The 16,964-nt window shown below is 38.4% G+C and overlaps 1 pseudogene; it reads left to right on the forward strand.

The window, feature by feature from the left end:
- Positions 1-16,964, forward strand: part of LOC142180112 (uncharacterized) — a 223,071-nt pseudogene that overhangs the window by 177,969 nt on the left and 28,138 nt on the right.

Consider the following 16,964-nt stretch of genomic DNA (forward strand, 5'->3'; position numbering starts at 1 on the left):
TCATTGTCGTACCAACTTCCCCATCCTTCTTGCAATTCTTGCACTTCCCAGGTGAGAGACAGAGCTTGAGATTAGATTTGTAATTTTTTTTCTTTAGAAAATAGCAAGAAAAATTAAATTAGATGACATATTATGATTATGGTCATTAAGCATTTGCTTTTTGTATCCTTGATAATTCTTTAATTGCAATAATCAAGAAGTACTTTTTATAAGTTCAACATCTCTAATATTAAAAGAATTTCAAACTCTAAGTTCACTGATACGCTTACATCCTTAGTAACGCATAAGATACGCACGATAATAAAAAGAAGCAGTTAAAATTAATTAAGCACGAAAAATATTTGTACGCAATTAAACTCAATCATCTTCGATTTATAATTATTTTGCGGAACATATATCAGTCTAACAATTACTTTGCAAGAGAAGAGTGCTTTCTATAAAATAATTATCCAAATATAATTGAAAGCAAAAGCAATATGCCCTACATATCAAAACTTGATTTCTCATATTCAAACTATTTGAATATAAGCGTTAGTTTCAAATTCATTATGACATGAGGCACATACCTTTATAAACTGAATTATAATCTGATTTCAACTTATTTTTGGGGTTGCAAATACTTCACATGTTGTTTAATATAACCCCCAGTTTTTATTTTATTTTATATATTTACACATGGCTTTAAATTCATGCTATTATGCATATTGTAGAAGCTGCATAAGAGCACAAATGATTACTCTCCCTATTTCAATTTAAATGACACATTTTTCTTATTAGTCCGTTCCGAAAAGAATAACCATTTCTATATTTGAAAATAATTTTAACTTTAAATTTTTTATTTTACCCACTTTACCCTTAATGAGAAGTTTTTATAGCTACACAAATGTCATGACCCCACAAAGCTTTTAGGACCACATATTCATAAGTCTTTTTTTTCCCTTAAACTTTATGTCAAGTCAAACTAAATCATTTAAATTAAAATACCTGCAACCCGCATGGTAATATCAATATAGCATGATATACACAGTTTAGCATGAAATTCAAATATCTAAGATGTTGAGAACAATTATCATATTTTAGCATGTGTCAATATGAAATTAAATAACTCCAAGATATATTATATTCCTTATCACAAGAGACGTCAAATAGGTCTCAAACCTTTCATTAAAGTCAATAATATCTAAATAAAAGTCACATTTTATTTCATATGATCTCAAATTAATAGTATCACTTTCAAGTATAGATATAATTCTTCTAAATAATACACTCTATATCATTCCACGGCCTGAAAGTAAACTTCCAATATATTTCATTCTAACTTATATATATGTCAATTTATTGTGGCGAAAGTTTAACAATTAAAACCTTTAAACATATGTCATTCCTAGTCGTAACATATGCATGCATAATATGATATATCATATTTTAAATTTATAGATTTAAACACACGCACAATAATCATCAATTTTTTCTACCATGTTATTCATAGATGTAGGAGAAAACGCAAAGGGCAAATATTGAGAAGTAAAAAACAAATGAAGTTATCAAAGTGGAACCCGATATTTTTGTCTCTTTCTTCATACGCAATACTTCAAAGTCATCATCTTCTGTCACTGTCAATGTTCTTAAAACATGTTCAAATTGTGACAACACCTATAATATAATATTAATGAACCACACCTTATGGAAAGATCAGTTCATGGTCTTAGATTGGAATTTATTGACTTGAATTTACAGCATCAAAACAAAGGAAAAATAATTCATTCTTTAGAGCAAATCACAACCAACTTCTCGAAAGGCAAAGCTTTCGGTCTTTATAATTTGACTCATCTAAAGTGGATCTCAATGGGTGAGAACATTTTAATGCACCCTTACAGAAAATGATCTCTTCTAGAGGATATCAAGACAACAACCTGATCTACTCTGTTTGAATTTTTTTTCGTATCCAACATATTTTTCTCAGCATTTTACCAATAATAAAATAATTCTATTATAATTCGTTATAAGTGCACCAGACCTTTTCACAATTATTAACAAAATCCGAATGCACTTTTGTTAGATAATCATAAGAAAAATTATATTACAAAATAAATCCTTAGTTGATTTGAGAGAGATATGATACCAATTTCTTTTCTCATTCTAAACTCTAAAGTTCATGAAACCAATTAAAGTTTCCAATGAACATATGCTGAAAATCAGCGCTCCATATCAAGATGAAGCCACCGTTTCAAATAAGAATGTGCAAATGTCTATTTCTTCTCTTTTTTGCCATTAACTATCATAAGTGACCGTTGTGACATTAGTTTTTTATTTTATTTTATTTTATTAAATAAGATATTTAGTTTAATAAAAAGGATATTTAGGTAATTTGACTTTTAAGTTTTGGGGTTCTCGACTAGAAATCAAAAAAAGGAAGACAAAGGAAGAATATATACGAAGACGGAGGAAAGTTGTTAGTTATTGCGTGATTTGGGTATAAAACAAGAAAAGAAATGGAATTTTAAAACAAAACAATAAAAGATTAGATTAAGAATCTCCGATAAAAGTAAATGAGTTTGGTATTCTTTATAATGCAGGACAAAACAACAAGATAAATGGGTTTAGGATGAGTCTGCAATATGTTTCGTGGCAATGTGTAGTCAATTCATGACCTCAACATGCAACCACCCCACACCCGCCTGAATTTTAAATAACAATGTTTCAACCCGCATCTTCCTGCATCGCACCCGCAAACGTTCAAACCCACCCCGTCCCGTCTCATTGTCATCCCTAAATACCAAGTTGCTTCGGAAAGAAATGCCATCCCTAAATACCAAGCTGAATCATTCACGGGTAACCCTGCATTATGTGGAGCATCCCAGTTGAATGTGATGCAATGCAGAGTCAGTAGCCCTAGAAGACCAAGAAAGAAGAGGGTTGTAAGTACTCTTGTTCTAGCATCAGTTGCCTCAGGAATTGTAATGACCACCATTTTCATCGTTTGGTTACTGAAATGCATGTTGAGAAAGGAGTAGTAGGGAACTTCCTCTAGTTAATATATTTGGTCAAGTACATAGGAGGATTTCATAACATGATATTGCTCAAGGGACAAACAACTTTGATTGGGAGGGGGAGCCTTGGATTCCGTGTACAAAGAGGGACACTCGCAGATGGAAAGGTTGTGGCAATCAAGGTATTCAATAAAGAAATACAACATGCCTTTAAAAGTTTTGATGCGGAGTGCCAAGGTTTACGAAGCATTCGACATGGGAATCTTGTTATGGTGATAAGTAGTATGCGAATTTTAATTATAAAGTGTTGGTGCTAGAGTACATGCCCAACAAAAACCTCGAATGTTGGCTGCACTCTCCACAAAATTTTGGATTTAACACAAAGATTAAAGGTGATGATTGAGGTGGCCTCTTCTATGGAGTATTTATATGAAGGCCATTTGTCGTCCATTGTGATTTGAAACCAAGTAACATACTTTTGGATGGAGATATGGTTGCAAAAGTGAGTGACTTTGGGATATCCAAACTTCTAACAGTTGAGAAACTAATAGCACATACCAAAACCTTGAATACTATTGGCTACATGGCAATGTTATTACCAATTTAATTTGAAATGACTTGGTAAAACTAACGTGGTACTTGGCAAAAAAATTAAATAATTTTAAAAACTATTTTAAGTAGGTCCTCATTATGTTTTGGAACTTGTTGGTATGTCTAGACGGGTCCCGAGGGGCCCGGGAGAGTTTCGGGGTTGTTTCAGATCATTTCATCTCTATTTGGCATTGCTGATTTTCTGCTGGTTATGGTGCTTTAGGCATTCTTTGCGATCGTGAAGGTGAGGACGAGATCGCGTAGTGTTTTGGGAGTTGCTCGTTGTTTATTCATCATGTTCGCGAGAGGAAGAGCGCTTTCGCGAAGGGTTGAGAAGTTTGTTCTTTGTGTTCGCAGGAGATGGTTCGCGATCACGGTTCAGCGGGGAGTTGGGGACTACTGTCTTAGCGTTCGCGAGGTCGTGGACGCGTTCGCGTAATTGTGGTACATGTGTTTATCACGCCGCAAGAGTAGTGCCGCAAACATGAAGCATATTTTTGGCTGAGTTCATCTTTGTTCTTCGCGATCGCGAAGGGTTTGCCTGGGCAATGCTTATAAGTACTCTATTTCGGACCTTAAGCTCATTTTATCACATTTTGAGTTATAAAGCTCGGATTTGAGCGATTTTGGAGGGAATTTTAACCGCAAGGATTGAGGTAAGTATTCTTGACTCGGTTTTGATTATAATACATGATTCTATTTTTGATTTTGGCATTTGATTGATGATTCTAAAAGAGAAACCAAGAGTTTTTGTCTAAACCTTTCTAAAGTGAATAATTGGGGTTTGAACAATGATTCGAAGTCAGATTTGAGTGAAATTAGTATAGTTGGACTCGTATTCGAATGTATTATCGGAATTTGTGAGTTTTGTCGGGTTCCGAGGTGTGTGCCTGGGTTGACTTTTTGGTTGACTTTGAGTATTTGATTAAAGATTCGACCTTTATCGCTTGGGTTTATTTCCCATGGCATTATTAGATTTTGAGTTGCTTTTGGCTAGTTTCGAGTTGTTCGGAGACTAATTCGCGCATGGTGGAATTTCTAGAGTATTATTTGGCTTTTTGGAGTATTAATCTCCGTGCTTTGAGGTAAGTAACATATCTAAACTTAGATTTGAGGGTAATTAACCCTAGGAACTATGTTGTGTGAGATGAGTTGGGGTGACAGCGTGATGCACATGCCGTGCGTACGTGCACCGGAGTATTCATGATTCGAGTGGATTTTAGACTATTACCAGACTTGTTGTACTATCATGGTTTATAATATTTGTGTTTCCTTTACTCGCTTGATTATTTGAGCTATGATTCATGTTAGAAAGTATGTTTAGGCTATGTGCTTATTTGTGTCACGACCCAAAATTTCCACCTTCGGGACCGTAATGGTGCCTAACATTTCACTTACTAGGCAAGACAACGTTAGAATAATCTTAATCATTTTTAAACAAATCAAATTAAATGGAAGTCAATTACTAAAATAAAGTGCGGAAGACCATAACAACCGAATCATCCAAATACATCCCCGAATCTGGTGTCATAAGTGTACGAGCTACTAAAATAATACAAATAATTATGTGAATAAAATTTAAGTTGTTTGAAAGATAATACAGAGCTAAGATAAAGTAGAAGGGGACTTCAAATATGCGGACGCTGTGTAGTTATACCTCAAGTCTCCTCTAGGTAGCTGAATCCGAGCAAGTCTATGGTACGCCGCTAGGACCAACTCCAAAATTTGCACAAGAAGTGCAGAGTGTAGTATGATTACAACCGATCCCATGTACTCCGTAAGTGTCGAGCCTAACCTCAACGAAGTAGTGACGAGGGTATGACAAGACATATACGTAACCATCCTGTGCAAGTATATACATATACGAAGCAATATTGAACACAATAATTAACAAATTTTACAATTTGGGAGGGAACATGTGAAGGGACATGGTATACAAATTTCAGCCAGGGGAGTGTCACGTAGAAGCCAAATAATGCACCAACAACTAAATAGGTAGTTGAAATATAAAAATGGTACGGCACCACCTTTCGTGCTTTTACTCTCATCCTTCCCATGAAATGATAAATAAATAATATGAATGACCCGGCATCACCCTTCGTACTTTAACTCTCTTTCTTGCCACAATATGATGAGTAAATAATTTAAATGGCACGACATCACCCTTCGTACTTTGACTTTCTTCCTCATTTTATAAATCAATAAATAATAATGTGAAAATGAAACGGCATCACCCTTCGTGCTTTTACACTCTTCCTTACCATGAGAATGATAATATAAATTCAGAAGAGTATTTAAATGCGGGGATCTATACTTATCTATCAATTCAATACTAGAATACCGGCATCACCTTCCAAAATATTCAACAATAATTAAATTAGCAATAATTTCATGAAAAATGATCAAATAAACAATAATAAACTTAAGCAGGAATATCTTAATTAAATAGGTAATTATTCACAATGAACAAATTCTACCTGCATGCTTTGACTCAACCACAACGCATAAGTACTCGTCACCTTATATATACGTTGTACCCGCACATTAAATTACGTAGCAAATAGACAAACAAGTCCTACTCCCTCAAGTCAAGGTTAACCACGATACTTACCTCGCTTTGCAACAAACTCAAGGTTCCAATAAACATTTGCCTCATGAATTAGTGTCTGAGTGCCTCGAATCTAGTCACAAACAATTCAATATACTCAACACAAATTATAGAAACCAACTCTATATGAAAATACTAAATTTTCCAATTAAAATCGAAAATTCAATTCAAAAATCAACAGTGGGGATCACGTCTCAAAACCTGACAAAAGTTACAAAATGTGAATGCCCATTCAACCACAAGTCAAACCATACAAATTTTACCAAATTCCGACATCAACTCGACCTCCAAATTCCCAAATCTTATTTTCAAATCCCTAGGCCCAAATCCTCGAATTTCACCTCAAAAATACGTAATCTAGTCGAAATACTCGATGATAAATCAATATTATTGACTACCAATGATCACAAGTGACTTACCTCAAATTTTCCCGTGAATTCCCTCGAAAAATCGCCCCAAACCGTGCTTGAAATGTCCAAAATGACAAAAATGTCGAAACCCCTCTATTTTTAACATCGCCAGTGTTTTCGCATCTGCGATGCACTTGGCTGCATCTGCGGTCTCGCATATGCGAGGATTGCCTCTGCTTCTGCAATATCTCACGCTTCTGCGGACAAAAGTCTGCTTCTGCGAAGAGGTTGCTCGCTTCTACGAAGCAGCTCGCCCCTCCGCGTTCCGCTTCTGTGATCAACAAGCCGCTTCTGCGGCTTCGCAGATGCGGCAAAAGCTCTGCACCTGCACACACTGCCCAGCCCCTCGCCAGGCCGCTTCTGCGATGCTCGTCTCGCTTCTGCGAGCTCGCACATGCGGTCAAAAATCCACAGGTGCAATTGCACCAGAAGGCCAAAATTCCAGATTTTTCTTAAGTCCAAATTTTAATCCGTTAACCATTCGGAATCCACCCGAGGCCCCCTGGACCTCTACCAAATATACCAACAAGTCCTAAAACATCACACGAACCTACTCGGGGTCTCAAATCACGTCAAACAACGTCAAAACTACAATTCGCACCTCGATTCGAACTTAATGAATTTATGAAATTTTTAATTCTAAAACTCGCGCCGAAACACATTAAAATAGTCCAGCATTACCTAAATTTTTGCATGGAAGTCCTAAACGATATAACAGAGCTATTCCAACTTTTAGAATTGAAATCCGAGCCCGATATCAATAAAAGTCAATTTGTGGTCAAACTTTGAAATCTTTAAACTTTCAAACTTCTAATTTTCAATAAATGGCGATAACTCAAGCTAGGGACCTCGAAATTAAATTATGGGCATACGCCCATGTCCCATATTACGATAGAGACCTAACAGAACTGTCAAAATACTGATCCTAGTCCGTTTGCTCAAAATATTGATCGAAGTCAAGTTAAGTGAGTTTTAAAGCACTATTCTCTCATTTTTATCAATTTTCACATAAAAGGTTTTCGAAAAATATATACAGACTGTCCACTCAAGTCGAGGAATGCTAAATGGTGTTATTCGAGGTCTCGGAGCATAGAATTGAATGCTAAATTTAAAGATGACCTATCGGGTCATCACATTCTCCACCTCTTAAACAAACGTTCGTCCTCGAACGGAATTAGAAAAAAAGTACTTAGGCTGGTAAAAAGGTGTGGATATTTACTCCGCATGTCCAACTTGGACTCTCAAGTAGATGCTTTAACTGGCTGACCTCTCATTGCACTCGAACTGATGGGTAACTTTTAGACCTCAACTGTCTTACTTGTCGGGCTAAAATAGCTACCGACTCTTCTTCATAAGTCAAATCTTTGTCCAATTGGACTGAACTAAAATCTAACACATGGGACGGATCACCATGATATTTCTGGAGCATAGACACATAGAACACTAGATGAACTACTGATAAACTAGCTGGTAGTGCAAGCATGTAGGCTACTTCACCCACCCTTTCAAGAATTTCAAAGGGTCCGATATACCTAGGGCTCAACTTGCCCTTCTTTCCGAACCTCATTACACTCTTCATAGGTGAAACCCGGAGCAATATTCTTTCTCCGACCATGAATGCAACATCACGAACTTTACGGTCATCATAACTCTTTTGCCTAGACTGAGCTGTGCGAAGTCGATCCTGAATAATCATGACCTTATCCAAGGCATCCTGTACCAAATCGGTACCCAACAACCGAGCCTCTCCCAATTCAAACCAGCCAACTGGCGAACGACATCGCCTCCCATATAATGCTTTATATGGATCCATCTAAATTCTCAACTGGTAGATGTTATTATAGGCAAACTCCGCAAGTGGCAAGAATCGATCCCAAGAACCTCCGAAATCCATAACACAAGTGCGAAGCATATCTTTCAATATTTGAATAGTGTGCTCGGATTATCCGTCCGTCCGAAGATGAAATGTTGTACTCAACTCAACCCGCATGCCTAACTCACATTGTATAGCCCTCCATAAGTGCGAGATGAACTGCGTACCTCGATCAGAAATGATAGACACTAGCACACCGTGAAGGCGGGCAATCTCGCAGATGTAAATCTCCGCTAACCGCTCTGAAGAATAGGTAACTGCTACTGGAATGAAATGTGCTGACTGAAATGTCCTGGGAGGATGGCCTCTACCAAAATTACCCCTGCCTCCAAACAAGGCACCACTGAACCCACCGAATTGACGAGGTCTCTTATCAGACACTTATCCCCTTTCCTGAGCAAGAACCATCTCTATTCGTCTAGCAACATTTGCAGCTGCCTGAAAGGAAATATCACTTCCGGTCTCCTTGGCCATCTAAAGCCTGATAAGCTAAGTGAGTCCCTCAATGAATCTCCTCACCCTCTCCCTCTCAGTAGGGAGAAAGATAGTATCATGGTGGGCTAGATCCACAAAACGGCTCTCGTACTGAGTAACAGTCATACTGCCCTGCTGGAGACGCTCAAACTGCCTGCGGTAATCCTCTCTTAGTGTGATAGGGAGGTACTTCTCTAGAAATAGCTGAGAGAACTGATCCCAGGTAAGTGCAGGCAACCCAGCTGGTCTGGTCAACATATAATCTCTCCACCACCTCTTGGCGGAACCCGTCATCCGAAACGCAGCAAAATCCACCCCATTGGTCTCGACTATACCCATGTTCCGCAGTACCTTATGGAAGCGATCAAGATAATCCTATGGGTCCTCAGAAGGTGAACCACTAAAGTGAACTAGAAAGAGATTAGTAAACTTGTCCAACCTCAATAAAGCCTCAAAAGACATGACGGGCCTATCACCGTCCTGTGCCACAACCACCGGCTGAATTACCCCAACTGGCGGGGCTGCTGGAGCCTGATACTGGGGAGCCATCTTCTCCGGAGCAGGAGTAGTGGGAGTCTGCGCTCCTCCCCCAACCTATGAGACGGCTGGTGCCACTGGAAATGTACCATTATGGGCCACACCCTCCATAAGGCTCACCAAATGGACTAGAGCGTCCTGAAGCACTGGAGAGCTATGAATCCTTCCGGGACCTAAACTGGTCCAATAGGTATTGTCTGAGCTTGAACCTCCGCTTCCAAATCCACTTGAGGTTCTACAACAGGTGTTGTTGCTCGAGCTCTAGACTGAGATCTATTTATGCCTCTACCTCGGCCTCTGGCGCCACCTTGGCCTCAGCCTCTACCCCTGGTCATAGTTGCCACCGGGGGCTCTAGCTCCTATCCGGCGGTAGATATAGTACGTGTTCTCGCCATCTGTGAGAGAACAAGAATATAATGGTTCAATCATCGATGATAGAATAAAATCACACGACATAATAAGATAAAAGTGATATTGTTCCTAAACTTCATAGCCTCTGGAAGATAAGTACATACATCTCTGTACCGATCCTTCAGACTCTACTAAGCTTTCTCGTGACTCATGAGACCTAAGTAACCTATTGCTCTGATACCAACTTGTCACGATCTGAAATTCCCACCTTCGGGACCGTAATGACGCCTAATATTTCATTTGCTAGGCAAGCCAACGTTAGAATAATATTAACTATTTTTAAACAAATAAATTAAACGGTAGTCAATTACTGAAATAAAGTGCGAAAGACCATAACAACCAAATCATCCAATTACACCCATGAATTTGGTGTCACAAGTGCACGAGCTACTAGAATAATACAAATAAAGGTCTGAATAAAATTCAAGCTATTTGAAAGATAATACACAGCTAAGATAAAGTAGAAGGGGACTTCAGAACTGCAGACGCTATGCAGTTATACCTCAAGTCTCCTCTGGGTAGCTGAATCTGAGCAAGCCTATGGTACGCTGCTAGGACCAACTCCAACGTATGCACAAGAAGTGCAGAGTGTACTATGAGTACAATTGACCCCATGTACTCCTTAAGTGTCGAGCCTAACCTCGACGAAGTAATGACGAGGCTATGACAAGACACATACGTAAACATCCTGTGCAAGTATATACATATACGAAGCAATATTGAACACAGTAATTAACAAATTTTAAAATTTGGGAGGGAACATGTGAAGGGAAATGGTATACAAATTTCAGCCAGGGGAGTGTCACGTAGCAGCGAAATAATGCACCACCAACAAAATAGGTAGCTGAAGTATAAAAATGGCACGGCACCACCCTTCGTGCTTTTACTCTCATCTTTCCCATGAAATGATAAATAAATAATATGAATGGCACGGCATCACCCTTCGTGCTTTAACTCTCTTTCTAGCCATAGTATGATGAATAAATAATTTAAATGGCACGACATCACCCTTCGTGCTTTGACTCTCTTCCTCACTTTGACTCTCTTCCTCACTTTATAAATGAATAAATAATAATGTAAAAATGGCACGGCATCACCCTTCGTGCTTTTACACTCTTCCTTACCATGAGAATGATAATATAAATTCGAAAGAGTATTTAAATGCGGGGATCTATACTTATCAATCAATTCAATACCAGAATACCGGACTCACCTTCTAAAATATTCAACAATAATTAAATTAGCAATAATTTCATGAAAAATGATCAAATAAATTATAATAAACTTAAGCAAGAATATCTTAATTAAATAGGTAATTATTCACAATGAACAAATTCCACCTGTATGCTTTGACTCAACCACAATGCATAAGTACTCGTCACCTTACATATACGTTGTACCCGCACATTAAATCACGTAGCAAATAGACAAACAAGTCCTACTCCCTCAAGTCAAGGTTAACCACGATACTTACCTCGCTTTGCAACCAATTCAAGATTCTAATAAACCTCTGCCCCGTGAAATGGTGTCCAAATGCCTCGAATCTAGTCACAAACAATTTAATATACTCAACACAAATTATAGAAACCAATTCTATATGAAAATACTAAATTTTTCAATTAAAATCTGAAATTCAATTCAAAAATCAACAGTGGGACCCACATCTCGAAACCCAACAAAAGTTACAAAATGTGAATGCCTATTCAACCACGAGTCCAACCATATAAATTTTACCAAATTCCGACATCAACTCGACCTCTAAATCTCCAAGTCTTATTTTCAAATCCCTAGGCCCAAATCCTCGAATTTCACCTCAAAAACACGTAATCCAATCGAAATACTCGATGATAATTCAATATTATTGACTAACAATGATCAAAAGTAACTTACCTCAAGTTTTCCCGTGAATTCCCTCTGAAAAATTGCCCCAAACCGTGCTTGAAATGTCCAAAATGATAAAAATGTCAGAACCCCTATGTTTTCAACACTGCGAGTGTTTCCGCATATGCGATACACTTAGCCGCATCTGCGGTCTCTCATATGCGAGGATTGCCCCCGCTTCTGCGACATCTTACGCTTCTGCGGACAAAAGTCTGCTTCTGCGAAGAAGCTCGCCCCTCCGCGTTCTACTTCTGCGATCAACAAGCCGCTTCTGCGGCTTCGCAGATGCGGCAAAATCTCCGCACCTACACACACTGCCCAGCCCCTCAACAGAAGGTCAAAATTCCTGATTTTCCTTAAGTACAAATTTTGATCCGTTAACCATCCGGAATCCACCCGAGGCCCCCAAGATCTCTACAAAATATACCAACAAGTCCTAAAATATCATACGGACCTGCTCGTGGTCTCAAATCACGTCGAACAACGTCAAAACTACAATTCACACCTCGATTCGAACTTAATGAATTTATGAAAATTTCAATTCTAAAACTCGCGCCGAAACACGTCAAAACAGTCCGGAATGACCTAAATTTTTGCATGTAAGTCCCAAACAACATAACGGAGCTATTCCAACTTTCGGAATTGAAATCCGAGCCCAATATCAATAAAAGTCAATTTGTGATCAAAGTTTGAAATCTTTAAGCTTTCAAACTTCTAATTTTCAATAAATGATGATAACGCAAGCTAGGGGCCTCCAAATTTAATTCTGGACATACACCTAAGTCCCAAATTATGATATGAACCTACCGGAACTATCAAAATATTAATCCGAATCCGTTTGCTCAAAATATTGATCGAAGTCAACTTAAGTGAGTTTTAAAGCACTATTCTCTCATTTTTATCAATTTTTCACATAAAACTTTCCGAAAAAAAATATACGAACTTTGCACGCAAGTCGAGAAATGTTAAATAGTGCTATTCGAGGTCTTGGAGCATAGAATTGAATGTTAAATTTAAAGATGACCTATCGGGTCATCACAATTTGGTTGAGATATAATGGAGCTATTCTTGCTGTTTTTGATCGATATGTTGTAACTACAGTTATTTACTCAGTCATGATTCCTCATTTGCATGTCATACCTTAGTCTATGTACATTTATGATTTGTTACATCATACGTAGTTGTTGTCTTCCATATGTGATACTGTTGGGTTGAGTTCTATGAGATTGTGAGCCCTCGAGACTTGAGAGGTTGATGACTGATATGAGCCGCAAAGCCATATTATGAGTGATATTTGGGATCGGGTTGTATGTCGCAACAGGCCATATTGGCTATTTATTGATATTTGGATCGGGTTGCATGCTTCAACAAGCCATATTGGCTGTTGATTGATATTTGGATCAGTTTGCACGCCGCAACAAGCCATTTTGGCTTTTGATTAGCGTTTGGGCCAGGATCCGCCCCTCTAGAGTCTGACATGCCAACAGTGAGTGCATGCACAATGATATATACACTTGCTTTGGTGAGGGGCATTTATGTCAGGTACCCGTACAATGCTGTGTGATTTTGTGTTTGATGTGGGGCACTTGTGCTAGGCACCTTGAATGTGCTAAGAGTGAGTGTACTTAATGATAACACTATGAAATTATTTACCTGACATGTGTATTTTACATGTAAGCATAGAGATGTATTTTATTCATGCTAGACGGTGATATGACATTGATGATTTGACATATATAGTGACATATATGCATAAAGATGTATTTTCCTCATGCTAGACGGTAATATGACATTTGATGACCTGACGTGTATATTGACATGCATGAATAGAGATATATTTTCCTCATGCTAATTGGTAAACGAAAAGTCTTATCTGTTGTTGTGAATTGGAGAAAAATAGTCCTTTTGATAAACTCATGTTTAATTGATTCAGTGGTAAGATTTAGACCTTGACTGTTATACTTGAAAAACATGTTTACTTTCTTGTAACTGTGAACGAGCTGAGCATAATATCTTTTACGTTATTCACTTTATTGTCTTTATTATATTATTACGAGTTGTTATTGGCTATTGGTGTTGGACACTGACCATATGTCGAGCTCGTCACTACTTTCAACCTGGGATTAGGTTTGTTACTTATTGAGTACATGGGGTCGATTGTACTTATACTATACTTCTGTACCTTGTGTGAAGATCTTGAAGTTGATGCTGATGTGTACGGCAGGAGCTGGCATTGAAGATGTACCTGTCTTCTGGATTTAGCTACCACTTGTCCTTGGTAGTATTAGACTCAAATTCTATGTATGTACATTCCAAATAGATTTTGTATTATTTCATCCTAGCTTTGTAAATCTAAGTCCTTAAAAAGTGTTGAAGAAGACAAATTTGGTGTAACGACCCGACCGGTTATTTTGAGCATTTGAATTTTGTTCATCCATTTGAAGTCTTGAATAGCTTCGTATGATATATTATGACTTGTGCGAATCGTCGGTTTTGGTTTTTACGTGTTTCGGAATAAGTTTGGAAGAATAAATTTCATGATTGAAGCTTTAAGTGGAAGAGTTGACAATATTTGACTTTTAAGTATTTGACCTCGGATTGGAGTTTTGATGGTTTTGTTAGGTCCGGATAGTGATTTTGGACTTGGGTGTATGCCCGATGTTGCATTTGGATATTTCTAGAATGTTTCGGGCACTATTTGGCAAAAGTTGGCAATTTGAAGGTTTGGAATGTTCATAATTTTGACCGGGACTTGACTTTGATGATATCAGGTTCGGATTGTAGTTATGGGAATTGGAATAGCTTCGTTATGTCATTCGGGACTTGTGTGCAAAATTTGATTTCATTCTGAGTTGATTTGATAAGGTTCGACACGAGTTTTGGAAGTTGAAAGATTCAAAGTTCATTAAGTTTGATTTGAGGCGTGATTCGTAGTCTTGATGTTGTTATACATGATTTGAGGCCTCGAATAAGTTTGTGTTATGTTATGGGACTTGTTGGTATATTTGGATGGGGTCCCGAGGGGCTCGGGTGAGTTACAGACGTGGTTCAGATCATTTTATCTCTTGTTGTATTGCTAAAGGAATTTCTGGTGCTGGTGTAGCCGCATCTGCGAAGTATTGGTTGGAGAAGCGACTTCGCAGATACGGGATGTTCATTGTAGAAGCAGGAAAAGGGTGGGTGAGGAAAGATCGCTGAGCGGAGTTTTGAGCGCATGTGAGGATATGCAAGTGCGGTTGGCTGGAGCGCAGAAGCGAGGTCTTGCACATGAGCGGATGATTGCTCGCACCTGCGATGTCGCAGAAGCGGATATTTTGTCTGCATGTGCGAGGGTCAAGTTTTAAGCTGGTTCCGTAGAAGCGGATGTATTGTCGCAGAAGCGACTCATTTGTTCGCAAAAGCAAAAATGGCTGGGCATAAGCTATAAATCGAGAGCTTGGTCAATTTATTCATATTTTGAGTTGGGGAGCTCAGATTTGAGATGATGTTTAAGGCGATTTTCACCATATGGATTGAGGTAAGTGTTCTCTACTCGATTTTGATTATATTTCATGAATCTATCCTCGTTTTTAGCATTTGGTTGATGATTACAAAAGAGAAATTGGTTTTTTTTAATCTAAAATTTCATAAAGTGAATTTTCAAATTTTGAACATCGATTTGGAGTCGGATTTAAGTAAAAATAGTATGGTTGGACTCGTAATTGAATGGGTTATCGGATTTTGTGAATTTGTCAGATTTTGAGGTGCGGGCCCGAGTTTGACTTTTTGGTTGACTTTGGGGCTTTGATTAAAGATTCGACATTTATCTATTGGGTTTGTTTTCTTAGGCATTATTTGATGTATTTGAGTTGCTTTTTGCTAGTTTCGAGCCGTTCGAAAGTTGATACGCGTGGGATGGCATTGCTAGAGTATTGTTTGGCTTGCTCGGTATTGGACTCGGCTTGTTCGAGTTAAGTAACACTTCTAAACTTGGTGTTGAGAGTATGAATCCCTGAACATACGTGTTATGTTTTTGGTGTTGAGGTGACGCACATGCTAGGTGACGGGCGTGTGGGCGTGCACCGTGTGAATTATGACTTGATTAATTCTGTGGTACTGTGTAGTGACCTAATTATGTGGTGTTGAGAGTATGAATCCCTGAACATACGTGTTATGTGTTTGGTGTTGAGGTGACGCACATGCTAGGTGACGGGCGTGTAGGCGTGCACCGTGTGAATTATGACTCGATTAATTCTGTGGTACTGTGTAGTGACCTAATCTTGTTTCTATCCATGAAATTCCTACGTGTTACAGTAATGGAGCTGTGATCCATGTTAGAAATCAGGTTTAATCTATGTACTTATTCTGCTAGGACCCACTGAGGTCATTTATGTTGTTGAGTTATTTGCTTAAATTGCAATTACATACTTAGTCATATTCATTCACTTGCATATCATATTTCAGTCTCTGTTATTATTTGTTGTCACATCATGTTATCTTTGTTTTGGCTTATTGGCATGAGATTTGCGAGCCCGAGAGACTGGAGAGATTGATGACGGAGTGTGGTCGAGGGCTTGATTGTGAGTGATGATTATGGGATCGGGTTGCATGCCGCAGCAGACTATATTGACTTTATAAATATTACTCCCTCAGTTCTAATTTATGTGAACCTGTTTGACTGGGCACGAAGTGTAAGAAAAAATGAAGACTTTTGGAATTTGTAGTCCTAAACAAATCAAAAAAGGGACCTAGAGTATTTGTGTGGTTATAAAAGCTTTTCATTAAGGGTAGAATTGTAAATTTAAGCTAAATTGTTACCAAATTTAGAAAGGGGTCATTCTTTTCGGAACGGACCAAAAAGGAAATAGGTTCAGATAAACTGGAACAGAGGGAATATTATTATATGGATCGGGCTGCACGCTGCAGCAGGACTTATAGGCTTTATTATTGTGGGATCGGGCTGCATGCTGCAGCAGGCCAGATTCGCTTTATATTAGCGCTTGGGTAGGATCCGCCCCTCCGGAGTCTGACATACCAGCAGTGAGCACAAGTATCTACTGAGTGCGAGTGCTAAGTTATTGAGAGTGTTGAGTGATTGGGAGGTGCTGAGTGACTGAGCATGCTAAGGGAGGTTGAATACCCCGTGAGCATTAGCACATGAGTTTATCACATTCGACATGCATACTTGGCATGTAGGCATAGAGATGCAT

The sequence above is a fragment of the Nicotiana tabacum genome, chromosome 4, assembly GCF_000715075.1.
Source record: "Nicotiana tabacum cultivar K326 chromosome 4, ASM71507v2, whole genome shotgun sequence".
NCBI classification, from domain to species: Eukaryota; Viridiplantae; Streptophyta; class Magnoliopsida; order Solanales; family Solanaceae; genus Nicotiana; species Nicotiana tabacum.